Source organism: Tuber melanosporum (assembly GCF_000151645.1).
Source record: "Tuber melanosporum whole genome shotgun sequence assembly, scaffold_4, strain Mel28".
NCBI lineage: Eukaryota > Fungi > Ascomycota > Pezizomycetes > Pezizales > Tuberaceae > Tuber > Tuber melanosporum.
Window position 1 is genome coordinate 552,288 of NW_003299084.1, and position 18,104 is coordinate 570,391.

The window sequence follows — 18,104 nt, forward strand, 5'->3', positions numbered from 1 at the left end:
GTCCTGACCTACTTAATTGGAATTCAATTGAAATATTTACCAACGTACCTTAATAGTCTGACCCTTCCCTAAGCTGACTTTCGTCGCGCGCCAACAAAACCCGAACGAAATCACTTTGTTTTACAATTTCACGGAAATCCTGTCGCATTTCAGGTCTGTAAACATATTTTAAAAAATATTGTCCGTTTTAGTCCACACTATGGTGTTCTTTGTTGTAGATTTCCGTACTGACATATTCTCCTGAATAGTTATCCCATCACACATATGGCCTTTCGGAATGTAAAGACACTGTTCATCATAACGGGTACTGGTATAGACTATTCCATCGGATATGTTGTAGGAGGCAAGATCTCCATGTCTGGAGCTATCCACAGCTTTGAAATAGATTAGGTCGTGGTGTGATCCTGCTATCATCTGACTCTGGAAGGAGGAGGTTAATTCTTCCATGGTTGATCTAACATCTTGTTCATCATCAATAAGAGATCCTCTTGTGCGTTCAATTGGTTTTTCCTCCTCCTCAAAGGTTTCATAGAAGTCGGTAGTACTTAGGAATCATTGGAGGCATGACAGAATGAATGGTTTCATTGTTGTATACTCACAATGGTCCATTATACAGTAGTTGTGAATCGATTATGGGGGAAGAGGATGGTGGTGCTGACTGCGGAGAGTGTTGGTAAGATATTGCATCCATGTAGGCTACAGTTTGTTCAAGTTCTTCGAGAGCTTAGTGTCATCTTGGGGCAGGATTAAGGGTAAGGGGGGTTGGATCGATTTATTACTAACTTCATCTATCACTTCTTCTGCTCTTTCTGCAGTGTCGAAACTGGTATTTTTGGAATCATCAGCAGACATTTAGTACGGTCGCTGGTATCTGTTGCCGAGTTAATTTCAGTCTGGTGCAAGGAGCAGGTATCAAGATAACAGTGGGACCAGTAGAGTCTGCTTTGTTCAAGCTCGTGAGGAGGTGTACTGTGGAGAGTGCAATTATCTTTCCACTCGTAATCAATGTCTTTTCCTCGTTCTGTTCTTGCAGCTCTGTACATGGGTAAGAGAAAGAATTGGAGGGAGATGTAGTACTGGCAGTAGCCATCGATGGTTCTCATTCATAGGAGATGTCGTCAGGGCTATCTTCGCTTTTTCTTGTATGGTTATAAACAAGAGGAGAGTCTGTGAGGTCTGCGTCCTCATGTAGGTGGGAGATAGTATCAGCTAAATAGTTGCTCCTTCCAAGGGTAGAGATGATTTTTGCATCGTATTTGCTGATTTCTCCTATCCATCACCTGCTTCTCCTTCCAGGAACCCTTTCCATCTTTAGATTAGTGAGAGGTTGGTGGTCGGTCACAATGGTGAAGGTATTGCCCATCTGGATAAGGTTGAAAGCGGCAAGAGCATCGATTATCACAAGGGCTTCTTTTTCTGTAGTTCCATAGTTCATCTGTGAATTAGTAAACTTCCTGCTGTGTAACGCCGTCAGTCTTGCGGTTTCATGCAAAGCTCCTTGTCCTACCCATAAACCTATACCAACATCTGATACGTTAGTAATCAGCCATATCGGGTCTAGTTTACTGTAGTCGATAGTCCGTATAACCTTGCTATTCTTAATCAATTCCTTAATGTTGGTAAAGGCTAGGTCATAAGTGTGGGTCCAGACAAATTCCGCATTGCCGGTGAGGTCTGTGAGTGCAGCTGTTACAGTGCCATGGTGTGGTAGAAACTGGGAGATAGAGTTGACCAGTTCTAAGAATCTCATGAGTTCCTTTTGATTTCAGGGTGTTGTCTATTCTGTTAAACAGGATATCTTTCCAGGGACTGCATGTATTCCTTCAGCATCTATTACATCTCCCAGGATATCGAGTTTGTCGGCAAATAGGTTTGACTTGTTTTTTCTAGTGTAGAACTTAGCTTCTCTTAGTCTGGTACAAACTAAACCTATGTGGTATGCATGTTCCTCTTCGGAGTTTGAGAAGATGAGGATATCGTCGATGAAAACCCATACAAAATGGTAGAGGTCTTCGCTTAGGAGGTTTTCCACAATTCACACGAAGGTGGCGGGCTCATTCATATCCCCTTATAACATAACTCGGCTAATGAAACTTGTGAAGTATGTTTTGAAACTGTTATAGCGTTCGCTTTCTGGATCTAACCTTGTCTGGAAATAAGCATCACTTATGTCAATTTTGCTTCGGAATCTAGTCCGTTCAACTGAATTAAGGATCTAGGTTTGGTTTCGGATAACAGAGCTGTGCATAACCGTGTTATTGTTTTGAAGTTTGAGATCGACAAGGGGGCGGATCCTTTTGCAGTCTGCTTTGAGTTGGACAAACATTGGTGCGGTACCTGCTACTTCTGCTCAGTAGATGACTCTGCTTCTTTGTTGCTGGTTTATCCAGTCACGTAGTAGGTGCTTGTATGCGTCAGGGATGGAGTAAGTGAGTTGGTATTTGAGATTAGAGGGGTCGCAAAGGCGGATGTAGTGGTTCAATTCTCTCATAGCTGGTGGTTCTTCGGGAATCTGATCAGGGAAAACCTCAGAGTACTCATCCAATAGGCAATGGGCAGTTACTTCACAGACTGCAGCTCAGTACTCTCCACTTGTTGGTTTGCATGAGACTCTGACCTTTTGATCTGGGAAATCGATAGTTGATTCTCCACATGAGATTATAGCTTTGTGGCAGTTCAGGAATGGCATCCCTATTAAGGTATCATATTTGGCTAAGTTTCCAACTAGCATCTTCTGGAGGGGTAGGATGGTGGATCCAAGTCGGATAGTTGCGCTACAGGTTTTATGACTTGCAGATTGTAATCCCTTTACTGCCATCTTGACTGGTATTGGTTAGTTTAGGTCTCGAGTTGGGAGTCCATGGACCGACACAAATGCATTGCTGATCATTTCTCTGCCAATTGCGCCAGTGTCGAATAGGCCTCGAGCCATTTGGCCATTGATCACTATAGTACCTTCTGGGGCTATGTGTGCCTTAAATGGAGTAGGAGGTGTAATACTATTGCATTTCACATTGATATACTCAATAAGGATCTCCTCATATTCGCTAGCTTGGGCATCATCACTATCGCTTTCGATGTTCTTGGCTGATGCCTTTTGCTTAATCACCTTTTCCTTTCCCTTTTTCGTAGGACAGTTCTTTGCCATGTGTTCTGTTTTTCCGCATTCAAAACACTCTCCCTTCTGTTGTAACCGGTACAGGTACTCAGTTATTAGTTTTGCTTTATGTTTTAAGTATCGCTTTAATACTTGGTTTGTTTTAAGTATCGTTTGATACTTAGTTTTGTTTTATATTTTGTTTTAAGTATCGCTTTGATACTTGGTTTGTTTTAAGTATCATTTGATACTTAGTTTTGTTTTATGTTTTGTTTTAAGTATCGCTTTGATACTTAATTAGTTTTACCAAAGTGTATCAATTGATACCTTTGATTAGTATCGTTCATGCTAGACATGAACAGAATTGTGTATTTAAAGACTGCCTGTTTCTACCATAGAAAAGACAGACTTTGACAGACAGTATTTCAATATACTTGGTTGAACGGTTACTTCTTTGTTTCTCAGTACACCCTCACAGCCTCCTTTAGATATCAGCTCTCGCCTCCTCTCTGCTAGAGTAGGCTACCTGCCAACTATTGTACCTTTACTGATAATGTGACTAGTACCTTGCGAACACGTTACATCTGTCGCCTAGAATTTTTGGAGGATTTCGTTTTCTTCTTCAAAACCCGTGGGGTATCTTCTTCACAGTTGTTGGAAAGCTTGTGTCACAGTTGCCTATTACTGATAGAGGATGTCTGTATTTTGTATGCCTTGGTTTTATGGAGGAGGGTGTCCTCTCATTCTGCTCTTGCGATTATTACTGCTATATCATCCTCATCTTCCTCACGTAGTTCTACCTCTCACCGGAGGGTGGGATGCATGGCATCATAGAATCATCGCTTAATAATGTAGTTGGAGATGCTTCATTGCTTCATTCTGTCCTTATACATCATCAGATTTGTAGCTACAGTTGTGATTCTCTTGACATGCATTCTAATAACTTGGTGGAGCTGGGTGAATTTGTTGTATAGGAGGTTGTTTGTGATAGAGTATTGGAATCGGCCTTTCAGATAATCGAGAACATTGGATCCTCTTAATCTTACATTTTCGCTGTATTCCTTACAGCAATGGTGGTAGGCACCAGTTGCCTTTCCTTTGCAGAATGATCTAATGAATTGTCCAGTTGTAGGATCTTCCACATCTTTCCCTTGTAGGAGAAGGTAGTGTTTGAGTTCAGTCACCTATCGGTCAAAAGCATCGGGTTTGAGGTTCTTTCCTTCTCCTGTGAACTTTGCTGGGAGGTGGAGTTTGAACTTAGAGGGTTCAAATACTGCAGGTATTTCCTCTCCCTCAGGCCGAGTCCAAGATTTTCCTCCTCCAGAAGGTCCTCCAGCTGTGCTAGCCATATCTGATTCGCTACTTGATTTGGGGGTGATTGTATATTTAAAGGAAGTCTCCTTTGCTGGGGTAGCAGGGAATTCTCCTGGGGGTTGTGTGTCTTCCGTGTTTGCAGGATCTCCCAGCTCTTTAGCAGAGTACCAGGGTTGTTTCTTTCTTGTAAGGTCTTGCCGTGGGATTTGCTTCCCAGTCCTAGTCGTTAATAACTCTATGTTGGTTTTAAGACAAAGCCGAATGTGCTGTGATTCTGCCAGTTCTCTCAGCTTGTATTCTGAGGTGGATATCGATATGTTGATCAGGCCTAAATCCGGAGACAGGTTCTTAATCACGTGCTGAGGTTAAAAAAATTTAACGTGTTCGCAAAGTGCTAGTTACATTATTGGGAATGATACAATAGTTAGCAGGTGGCCTGCTCTTGTAGAGAGGAGGTGAGAGCTGAGAACTAAAGGAGGCTTCAAGGGTGTACTGAGAAACAAAGAGGTAACTGTTCAACCAAGTATATTGAAATACTGTTTGTCGAAGTCTACCTTTTCCATCGTGGAATCAGGCGGTCTTTAAATACACAATTCTCTTCCTATCTAGTATGAACAAAACTTCTCAAAGGCATCAATCCATACACTCTGGTAAAACTAATTAAGTATCAAAGTAATACTTAAAATAAACATAAAACAAAACTAATTATCAAATGATACTTAAAACAAAACATAAAAGAAAACCAAGTATCAAACGATACTTAAAACAAAACATAACACAAAAGCAATAACCGAGTACCCGTACCGGTTACAATATGCTAGACACCAACAATGTCGGAAACTGAATGCTCACAAGTTGAACTAGCAGCTAGAGATGGATTTTGGGCACCATACATTGAGTGGGAATTCCAACGCAGTGAACAGAAAAACCAGACTATCAAAAAAGTCCTTGATATACTGGTCTAGTAACCATTCACTATCTGAATACTATAACAATGTCAAACTATGTGGAACTCAATATGAGGCTACAATAACAGCTTGTTAGACTGTTGTTGAACCGCAATGTTATTTACTCAGAAGACTACTTCGCTATTTTCAGAGTATTCTATTACCCTAATTGCAATAATGCTTGGGTGGACATACAGCATGAAACTGGTATTCACGATTACTGTGACCTGCAATCTTTTGAGTCTCCTTGTTTCCCTAGGATTTCTTCTTGTCCTGGTATGATACCTATGATGAAGAGTTTATAGTAGTGACTGAAGCTTTTAGTTTCTCAGATTCCGCTTTCAATGATCCTTAGATTTTGTTAGTTTAAACAGTTGTTTTGATTGGTGGAATGTAACTGGTATTGGTACTTGGTTATTATGTTTTGTTTTAAGTATCGCTTTAATACTTGGTTTGCTTTAAGTTAGGTGGAGACAACTTAATAGACTTCAAGATTGTCTAGGCCAAGCGAGATTCGCTTTTTGTAGACGGAGATTGTCTAGGAAGGCTCGAACTTGGCTCGTTTCGTTTATGACTACTAGGAGCGAATTAAAGTAGGGAAAGTAGAGTAGAATCGTAAAAATAATATTATATTGTTAAGGTCTCTTCTCAGTTGCTTGATGATGTCTAAGGCTTGGGAGGCACTTCGATATTTATATTTCACGTCTGAGTGTTTGCAGACTACATCTATTTATCATACAACTATGTACTTGTTTAATCGTAACTCACAACGTCGAGTTTTCTTCCAAGGTGCGAAGACCTGTGGACCCTGAAAACCATTACACCCTCTTCGGTAATTACAATATTTCTTCTTAGGAAACGTACTGTCTCCAATAGTAATATCCCGATTAGCAGAGTCTTTAGACTTATGGCCTAGTTCTTAAGTCGAACTGAGTTGGCTCCTATTGTCTTCGCCATTGATAAAATGATCAGTTTAATCCACGGCTATATCTGCAAAGGTGGTCGTCATTACTACCATCGCAGGTCGTCTGACTCCAATCCTTTGTAACTCCATACCCAACCAATAGATTTTCTTTAGATAACTTCCTATTAACTCGCAGAAAGCCACTCCACTAGACTGGTTATTAATCCCTCGGTCGGCAACCCTTGGTTACTCTCTGGGTAGTAGGTTTCATTAACCATTGTAGTATTGAGAATCACCCCATGGCTATGACATGCTCCGAAACCCAGTTGCAACACTCCGTGAAGTTCGTTGGCTTTTTTGGTAGTGTCTTTTGGAGTTCTAGACTCTTCTGGTGGATGTAAATGTATTGGTCTCTAGTAGAGATCCTTTACCATTTGATACCATCTCTTTGTTCGAAATCATCCCGTTACCTACGGCCTATGCCAAAGGTGTCATGTGTTTGAAGCCATGTAACCCTCTGAGTAGTTGACAGAATTACTCCGTTCTACTTCCCAGACCTAGCCGAGTGTCCCCTCCCATATATCCTGTGAACAGGATCCGGTCGGACAGACAGCGACGACGTATATGCTGTTATTCCAGCACCTTCAATTCTGTGGTAATATAGTTACAGGACGCAACTGAGATTGATATATATGATAACACGCGGGCCGTATAAGCGAGCTGGAGCGAGGTGTTGGAGACCAGAAATTCCAATTCTGAGTGGGGTTACCCTACTTAAGATGGTTCCTAGGTATCGGGTTCTGGTATTCCTAATACTTTATCTATCGTTTGATGCTTAGTTTTGTTTTATGTTTTGTTTTAAGTATCACTTTGATACTTAGCTTGTTTTATGTATTGTTTGATACTAAGTTTTGTTTTAAGTTTTGTTTTATGTATCGTTTTGATAGCTGAGTTGTTTTACCAAACTCTATCGATTGATAACTTTGATTAGTTTCATTCATGCGAGATATGAACAACAATTGGGTATTTAAAGACTCCCTGTTTCTACGATAGAAAAGGCAGACTTCGACAGATAGTATTTTAATATACTTGGTTGAACGGTTACCTCTTGTTTCACAGTATAGCCTCTAAGCCTCCTTTAGTTGCCAGCTCTCACCTCCTCTCTGATAGAGCAGGCCACCTGCCTACTATCATATCATTTACCAAAAACGTGATTAGCACCTTGCGAACACGTTACATCCTAGCTGAGGGGGTACAAACCATCGTAGACAATCTGCAGGGCACTACTGTGGCAGCACAATTTGAAAACCTCGGCAGAAGCAGCCAGGATAACATAGTTCCCGAGCCATCAATACCTGGCCAAATACACCCACAAATTTATGTTCTCCTCTCACTCCTTAACTCCCTTCACCGGTGGTAAACCCACAGTAGACACTGTAGGAGCATGTTCGTGCTAGTGAACCGGCAAAGGTGATGGCCCTTCCAAGTCGAGAACAAGTGGCACGAGTGAGGTCAGCTTTGCTTGACCCGGCGCTTCCTACTTCTCTTCCTCTTCCTACCCGCTGGTACAGGCCTAGCAACCGGGGTGGATCGGGTACTCTCATTACCACCTACAACCACATAGGAGATGCTACTAGAGGTGTTACCCCCACCTGCCTCAGGCTCAGCCACAGAGGACTCAGGCACCTGCACTCTTCGAGGTGATACCAGCGCAGCTGATGTCACCACAGCAGGATCCACCTCTCCCATAACAGGAGTAAGCACCTTAACTGGACCCGCCGAATTAGGAACTAGACCATCTACACTACCACCCACAACCTAAGCCACAGGAGGGACCATAATAACTGGCGGCGCAACATTCTCCCATGGAAGCTTATCTACTCGATACTGAGAATTCTCATCATCTAGCCCACCTCCTTCCCAATCGAGACCACCCTAGTAATAGAGGGCGACAGTGGAGACAAGCAAAGAGGGAATAACTGTGGGAGCTCCAGCTACCAAAATTGTGACCAAACTGCGAACAGTATCACATTCAGAGGCCAGGGCAGCTGACATGGTAGATATCTCATGCTCAACCCCATGAAATCGCCAAGAAAGGTCCGACAGGTGATGCCGCAGGTGAGAGACTTCAGCCTCTAGGGTAATGTTCATCTGGACAGCATGAGACAGAACCCGCAATAAATGTAAAGCGGATGTGGCAGAAGGGATGCTAGCTCCTTTAGCCATTGTAGCTATCAGGAGACGACATAGATGAACAACTGAAAAGATATGTAAAAGGAAGAAAGAACTTCCAGTAAATATAGGAGGAGGTGTAACAAGGATGCCCTGGAAAGATAATCAAAGTTAAACACTTGAAGTCTACCATGAGATAGAAATCAAGGGCTCTGATTGGATTGACACTAAACCTTCATGTTCCGACAAGGGGTGAAAGAAGGCGGACAAGTACTTAGAACAAAGCCTGAGGAGTCTATCCTCCTCAGCCGTACTGGCCTCCTTATATAGTACTCTTTCCGCACCTCGTCATGTGACTCCAAGTGGTCACATGCGTGAAACCCAATCCTAATAAACTAGCTATATGATAAAAGTGGCCACATGTGTAACCGGTACGGGTACTCAGTTATTGGTTTTGTTTTATGTTTTGTTTTAAGTATCGCTTTGATACTTAAGGAGTTTTACCAAAGTGTATCGATTGATACCTTTGATTAGTTTCGTTCATGCTAGACATGAACAGATTTGTGTATTTAAAAGACTGCCTGTTTCTACAATAGAAAAGGCAGACTTCGACAGATAGTATTTCAATATACTTGGTTGAACGGTTACTTCTTTGTTCCCCAGTACACCCTCGAAGCCTCCTTTAGCTCTCAGCTCTCGCCTCCTCTCTGGAAGAGCAGGTCACCTGCCAACTATCGTACTTATTACCGATAACGTGATTAGCACCCTGCAAACATGTTACAACATGTGCAAAATCTATGAACTCATTCTAAGGTCATCTGCAAAAACTCATAAACCAATTATAATACAATAAACAAGTCATATGACCCAAAGTGGTCACATGGACGAGACCCATGACCTCATAATGGGGTCTTGTACAAAATATAAATCATATGTGCAAGGCATACCTGCAAGGTGTACTTGCAAGGCACACTCACCAGTTGTATATCTCATGACTCATCATGGAGTCATGTGCAAAACATAACAAATCATAACTTAAACAAGTTATATGACCAGAATGGTCATATGCTCAAAAGCCCTAATGTACCTAAGACTCATAATCATGAGTCATGGGAAAATCCTTTCCTCGCTATGCCATTTTCATGACAGGTGCTAGAATCGGTTATGAAGAAGATTAGTCAAAAATCAGAACATACAAGAATCTTGCAAGTGCAACAGACCAGCTCAAAATAGTCTCCAAAGATATCAAAGCAGAACTTAAGATGCTCCACCTCGAACTCTCCCCAAACCAGACTACACTGCCTTAGCACTTCACATCCTCCCCTCTAGGCCTGACAGATAAGTCAGATGGAACAAAGTTCCAAATCCACCATTTGTCCTATCCACCCAATGATCCAAACTCAATTAATGCAGCGATCCCCGAGACTTATGGTGCGATCACCTATAGTACAGTAAATGAAGCAATTACAGTGATCTAAGAACTTGGCAAGGGTGCACTAATGATAAAGAGAGACTTCAAACAGGCTTTCAGACACATACCAGTATTCCCAATCAATTCCCCACTGCTCGGCTTCTCTTGGGAAGGGAAATACTACTCCGAAAGATTCTTACCGTTCGGGCTTCGCACAGCCATACCTGTTTAATATATTCGCGGAATTATTCCATTGGATCCTAGAGAAGGAATTTGCCGAGCGCAAGCTGAGAGCTTACATTGTGCATTACCTAGACGATTGCCTAATGGTTATCCCCCAGCAGAGCAAGCTGGACACATATGAAACCATATTCTCAACCCTGTGTAAAGAGACCGGGCTATCAGTAATAGTCTCAAAGAACGAGGAGGGAGTGGTAGCTGTCTGCTGAGGAGTAGAGCTAGACACAAGCAAGATGGTAATACATCTACCAAGCAAGAAACTGTGTAAAGCACATTCGATACTTGAGAACGCGTCCCACAGCAACTCCTTGTCCTTGCTCGAACTTCAACAAATCACCAGCTTCTTGAATTTCGTCTCCATTGTAGTACCCCTTGGCCGTACATTCCTGCATCACCTCTATAATATGCAGCTATACCTGCCGCCAAGTAGCGAGAAACAATAGCGAAGACGGATATCCAGTGAGGCCAAGAAAGACCCACCTGGTGGAAGGAGATTGTAGCTTTGAACCCCGAGCAATCCATTCAACAAAAAAACAGAGAAACTGTTTTCCTCTGGACAAATGCTTCAGATACGAAAGGGTTAGGTAGGTACTACACCCAAGGGGGACAAAAATCAGGCATGCAGGGCCACCCAAAAGGGCACTATTCCCTGCCAGGAAGTGGGCAACCGGAGCCACAAGCGGCATTCTCTATACACCTCCCACGGCATATTGGTAGACTAAGAGAGCATATTAATACAAAGGAAATACGGGCGGTGGAACATGCACTACTGCTATGGAGAAAAGAGTGGAGAGAGTGCAAAGTTGTTATGAACATTGACAACCCAGCAGTAGTTCACGCTCTAAGAAATAGGACTATACGGGGAGCATCGATGAATGTCCTACGAAGATACTTATTGTTAGGTGCCGAATATGACTTGGAACTAGAGGCAATTTGGATACCGACCAAGGAGAATGCTCTGGCAGATGCGCTCTCAAGATTCAACTACCCGAAGCTTGCTAACCTTGCACCACAGTTAATGTACCCCACCTGCAACCTCCACAATCATGGGTTTCAGATATTCAGCAATCAGGGGCTTTCATCAGTAGTAGCCTACTACCTCTGGAGGGGTCAAGCACCATCGACACGGAGGAATTATGACACCCCATGGTCACGGCTCACACTTTTTTGCACCCTGAATGGCTATCGCCACCGAAATGGTAGTTGCTTTCCAGCCAAAGTTACATGGCTGATTGAGTGGTTATGCTCATTAGCGGGTACAATCAAAGTATAAACGATGAAACTGTACTAGTCAGGGATCCGGTCCTACAATTTAGACTTGGGTATCGACTATACCGCCTTCTCAGACCTTAGGCTTGAGCTCACTTTGCAAGGCATCAAGCGCAACCATAATAAGCCGGAATGGCGTCCTCGAACACCTCTCACCTATCCAGCCCTTCTCCGTATTCTCACAGCACTTTCAACCCCCACCTATATCAACTTAGCCATTCGAGCCGCATTCACACTTGCTTTTGCCGGATTTTTAAGAGTTGGGGAATTCACTTATCGTCAAGTAGACTTAGAGCCAGGAGTAGCATTCCATAGCTGGTTTCTTACCAAGAGTAGCGTCGGGCTAGTCAGAGAGGGAGCACACATGGAAGTCACCCTCCCCGCTTCGAAGACAGACCCTTTTAGACAGGGGATACAGTTAACAATTGCAGCCAGCAGGGATGCAGGATGCCCAGTAGAAGCCATGAAGCGATTTCTCCAGTGCGACACCCACAGGCCACCCACGGCTCCACTATTCACAGTTGGAAGATGGACACAGCTTCCCTTCACCAGAGAGTATGTAATTCAACAATTACAGCAACTAGCAATCCAATATAGCCTTGGATCAGAGGCTTCTAATGTGTATAGGTTCCGCAGAGGTGCCGCGACTTGGGCCGCCCAAGTCGGAATCCCAGAAACTCAGATCCAGATACTTGGCTGGTGGAGATCGGATGCCTACAAGGCATACATCGAGTACACTCAAGAGGAACAAATTTCGCTATCAGAGAGATTCCAGCACAATGGGGGCCAGCAAGCTATCACCCCACGGGCTTGCCTTAAGAGGGCAAGAAGGCGTTAACCACCTCCAACGGCAGGCACCAGACGCGAGCAACCATGGCACCTGCTTCTGATTGGGATGTGTCAGTGGTAACGATTCCAAGCAACTAGGGCAGTGACTACACCACAAACGCCTCCGGCAGTGGAATCCTACCTCCTCGGGCAATAGCAGAATAGGATACCAGGTTTATGTCTCTTTTGTATTATTATGGCGTTCTGGGTTTTGGCTTTTCTTTCCTATTATACACTGAATTCTACTTGTTCACTCTTGAGAAAATGGAGTTGTACTTTTTTTTTTTTTTTTTTTAGAATGATTTAATTCCTGATTTAAGGTACAAGAACATTGCATGCAGTGCTAGCTATGGCATTAAGAAAACCCCTCCACCCGAGACCAAGAGAAAGCCTATACCCCCAAGATACTCTTGTATGAGTCCAACCACACACACTCCAAGGTCAATCAACTAAGGTGCCCAGTCAGCAGATCTCATGACCTGAATGTGACAGGGTCTAACCTAAGAGCCAACAACATGTCCGAGGTTCCTCACCCAAAGGTGCTCCCTCCCACTAACTACACATAGCCCGCAGAAAGAAAACCCAACAAGTTAGGCAGGAAAGCATAAGAAAAAACTCTACCTCATAAACTACTAGACCTACAAGGGTGAGAAAGGAAAATAACAACTGACCACCGAACTGCCAGATTGCCATTTATAAGGAACCACCACCAAAGTGGGCAGCTGGTGAAGAGGCCAAAGGCCAGACACCCCCAACCAGGTGAACCACAAATGAAGTGCAATACCATGACCCTCAAGTCAAGAACAGGAGCATCGATGCTAGGCCCGAGGAGTGGATGTGTGGTAGATGGGATGCAGCCAAGCACTATGGTGCCAGCCAAAGATCAACAGCGGGCAAGCTAGAGGCCGAAACCATGGAACACTACGTGGCAGAGTGAGGAGATTGTAGGGGACTAGGTAAGGAGAGGAGGGAGTAAGGTGCGAGATGATGCAAACGATGTAACATGTTCGCAAGATGCTAATTACGTTATTGGTAATAGATACGATAGTTGGCAGGTGGCCTGCTCTTCCAGAGAGGAGGCGAGAGCTGAGAACTAAAGGAGGCTTCAAGGGTGTACTGAGGAATAAAGAAGTAACCGTTCAACTAAGTATATTGAAATGCGGTCTGTCAAAGTCTGCCTTTTCTATCGTGGAATTAGGCGGTCTTTAAATACGTCAATCTATTCATGTCTAGCATGAACGAAACTAATCAAAGGTATCAATCGATACACCTTAGAAAAATTAATCAAGTATCAAAGCAATACTTAAAACAAAACATAAAACAAAATCAAGTATCAAACGATACTTAAAACAAACCAAGTATCAAAGCGATACTTAAAACAAAACATAAAATACAACCAAATATCAAATGATACTTAAAACAAATTAAGTATCAAAGGGATACTTAAAACAAAACATAAAACAAAACCAATATCTGAGTACCTGTACCAGTTACATTCTCCAAAACATGTAACGTGTTCACAAGGTGCTATTTACGTTATCTGTAATAGATACGATAGTGGGCAGGTGGCCTGCTCTACCACAGAGGAGGCAAGAGCTGAGGACTAAAGGAGGCTTCGAGCGTGTACTGAGGAACAAAGAAGTAACCGTTCAACCAAGTATATTGAAATACTGTCTGTTGAAGTCTGCCTTTGCTATCATAGAAACAGGCGGTCTGCAATACACAAATCTGTTCATGTCTAGCATGAACGAAACTAATCAAAGGTATCAATTGATACACTTTGGTAAAACTCCTTAAGTATCAAAGCGATACTTAAAACAAAACATAGAACAAAACCAAGTATCAAAGCGATACTTAAAATAAAACATAAAACAAAACCAATAATCGAGTACCCGTACCGGTTACATTCCCCAAAACAAAACAATTGTTTTTAAACAAACAAAGCCTAATAATCATCAAAAGCGGAGTCTGAGAAACTAAAAGCTTCAGTTTCCACTAAAAACTCTTCATCGTAAGTGTCACACCAGGGACAAGAGGAAACCCTAAGGAAATACTTAGTCTCAAAGAAATGCAAGTCACAGTAGTCACGAATACCAGATTCACGCTGTACATCAACCCAAGCGTGATCGCAATCAGGACAGTAATCTATCCAGAGGATTTCGAAGTAGTCTTCAAATTGGATAACATTGCAGTTTAACAGTCCAATAATCTGTTGCCGTAGCCTCACATTAAGTTCCATATAGTTTGACATCGTTATGGTATTCAGATGGTGATCGGGATCAGATAAGGTTGTCGAGAACCTGCTTCATGGCCTGATTTTCATCCTCGCTACTTTTGAATTCCGACTCAAAGTATGGTGCCCAAAATCCATCTCTTGCTTCGAGTTCTGCATGCCATTGCTCAGTTTCTGGCATTGTGGGTATCCAGCACATGGTGATGTAATTGATCATTGGGTGGAGGGATTCGTTTGGCATATTGTCTTTCCACCATTCGTTCACCATATCCATAGCATGCTCTAGTCCTTCCAGTGGTTTCCAACTGTTTTCACTCATTGGATAACCTTTCCATTTGACTAGGAACTGATCATTTCCATGCCAAAGGCGGTGGTCTCTGATTTCTTCAACTTCCCATTCATCGTTATTGTCGATGATGATAGGTGCAGGTCGAGAGTGGATTCTTCCAGGGAACTTGGAATCATCATTTGGGTGGAAACTCTTTACAACAGAGGCATGGAAAATGGCAGTATCGCAGCCGTACATGGGTCCATTCATCTGGACTGTGTAGCGTTCCGTATGTTCGTCAAAGGACAAGACTTTGAAAGGTCCTCGCCATTGGGGTGGTAATTTCTTGCTGCATCCCACATTGGTAATGAACATGTTTCCATGTACCATAAGCATATCTCTTGGCGGAATAGGAACATGTTTGTGTCGTTACTTCTGAGCAGTAGTGGTGCTTCGGAATTGGGCAGCTTTAACATCTTGGAAGGCATTATTCCGAATTGCTTGATGGCAGTTTAGATGGTCATCGGAGGCAGGGACTGAGGAGTTCTTAAATAGTGTTATAGGTAGAAGAGGGTATTGACGGCCGAAAACTGCCTTGTATGGAGACATTTCCAAGGTGTCTGAAAATCTGGCATTGATATATGGGGCCAGTTCAACAAGGGCTGGTTCCCAGTTGGTTTGTCATTCATTGATCATGTTCCTGATCCCGGTCTTAACTTCACGGATTTTTCGTTCTGCTTGGCCATTAGTCTCATGGTGTCCCGGGGCAGCCATAATGTGGTTTATTCCTAGGGAGGTCAAGTTTTGCTTCCAGAATCTGGCGCTGAAACGGGGATCAGCATCACTGAAAATAGATAAGGGGTACCCATGGGGGGTAAACAGGTATCGATGGAGGTTATTCCAGGTGTCTTTGGAGGAATCGGTAACTTTTATGGGTATGAACCATGTATAACCAGAAAATCGATTTACGGCTACCAAGATGGTGTCGTATCTGGCGGACCTGTTGAATAGTCCTGCCAAATCGATAGAATAGGATTCGAATATTTCACATGGTAGTTGGAGGGTCTGTGCTTTCCCTTCAGATAGTTGTGTTCGCTCCTTATTTGCCAGGCAGAGTTCCCATTGTTTGACGAAATCGCGGAAATCCTTTCGCATCTCAGGCCAGTAAACATATTCTGAGGCATATTGGAGGTTACGGTCCGCACTATAGTGTCCTTTGTTGTGGAATTCAGTAATAACATATTCCGCTCAGATAGTCATTGGATTGAACATACGGCCTTTCGGAATGTATAGACAATGTTCACCATAACGGGTACTGGTATAGACCATTCCGTTGGATATGTTGTAGGGGGCAAGATCTCCATGCCTGGAGCTATCCATGGCTTAGAAGTAAATCGGGTCATGGCGATATCCTGCTATCATTTGGCTTCAGAAAGAGGAGGTTAATTCTTCTGCGATTGATCTAACATCCCATTCATCCTCAATCAGCGATCCTCTTGTCGGTTCGATAGGGGCTTCCTCTTCCTCAAAGGTTTCATAGAGTTGTCGGCGATGCGCCGGAATAGTAGAGGGTATGACTGAAACAATGGTTTCATTGTTGTATACTCGTAAGGGTCCACCATATAGTGGTCGTGAATCGATTATGGGAGGAGAGGATGGCCGGGCTGACTGTGGGAGGTGTAAATAGGATATTGCATCCATGTAGGCTGCTGCTTGTTCGAGTTCTTGAAGGCCTTGGTATCGTGTTTGAACAGGATTAAGGGTATGAGGAGGTTGGGTCGATTCATCTTCATCGATCATCTCTTCTGCTCCTTCTGCGGTGTTGAAGCTGGTGTTTCTGGAATCGTCAGCAGGCATATAGTACAGTCACTGGTATCTGTTGCCGAACGTAATCTCAGTCTAGTGAAAAGGGCAAGTGTCATGATAACAGTGGGACCAGTGGAGTCTGCTTTGTTCAAGCTCATGAGGAGGTGTGCTGTGGAGGGTGCAATTGTCGTTCCATTCGTCATCAATGTCTTTTCCTCGTTCTGTTCCGGGAGCTCTGTACATAGTGTAAGAGAAAGAATTGGAGGGAGCGTCTGAGCTGGTGGTAGTCATCGAAAATTCGTGTTCATAGGAGGTGTCGTCAGGACTGTCTTCGCTTTGTCTTGTGTGGTCATGAAAGAGAGGAGGATCTGCGAGGTCTTGATTCTCATATAGGCGGGAGAGAGCATCAGCTAAATTGTTCATTCTTCTAGTAGTATAGGTGATCTTTGCATCGTATTTGCTGATTTCGCCTATCCATCTTGTTCTTCTCCTTCCAGGTATTCTTTCTGTTTTAAGATTAGTGAGAGGTTGGTGATCGGTAACAATCGTGAAGGTATTGCCCATCAGGATGTGGTTGAAAGCGGCGAGAGCATCAATCACAGCAAGGGCTTCCTTGTCTGTTATTCCATAGTTCATCTGTGAGTTAGTGAACTTCCTGCTGTGCAACGCCGGCGGTCTTGCCGTTTTATGGGACTCCCTTGTCCAACCCATGCTCCAACTCCAACATCTGATGCATCGGTAATCAGCGATATCGGTTCTGGTTTACTATAGTCGATAGGTCGAATAACGTTGGTGTTTTTAATCAACTCCATGATGTTGGTAAAGGCGTGGTCATGAGTGTGGGTCCAGACGAATTCTGCATTTCCGGTAAGGTCTGTGAGCGGCGCTGTCACAGAGGCGTGGTATGGTAGGAACTGGGAAATATAGTTAACTAGTCCTAGGAATCGCATGAGTTCTTTTGGATTCTGGGGTGTGGTCCATTCCATTAAACAGGATATTTTTCCAGGGGCTGCATGTATTCCTTCATCATCTATAACATGTCCTAGGATATCGAGTTTATCAGCGAACAGGATTGATTTGTTTCTGCTAGCGTAGAATTTAACTTCCCTTAGTTTGGTATAAACCCAACCTATATGGTAGGCATGTTCTATTTTGGTGTTCGAGAAGATGAGAATATCATCAATGTTGACCCAGACAAAATCGTGGAGGTATTCGCTCAGGAGGTTTTCCATAATCCGCATAAAGGTGGCGGGCACATTCATATCACGTTGTAATATAACTCGGCTAATGAAACTTCCGAAGGGTGTTTTGAAACTGTTATAGTGTTCGGATTCCGGATCTAATCTTGCTCGAAAGTACGCATCGCTTAGGTCAATCTTGCTTCAGAATCTAGCCCTTCCAACTGCATTTAGGATCTGGGTTTGGTTTGGGATAGCGGAGCTGTCTATAACTGTGTTTTCATTCTGTAGCTTGAGGTCCACCAAGGGGCGGATTCTTTTGCCATCTGCTTTAGGTTGAACAAACATGGGAGTAGCACCTGGGGCTTCAGCTGGTTTGATGACTCCTCTTCTTTGTTGTTGGTTGATCCAATCACATAGTGTACCTTTGTATACAT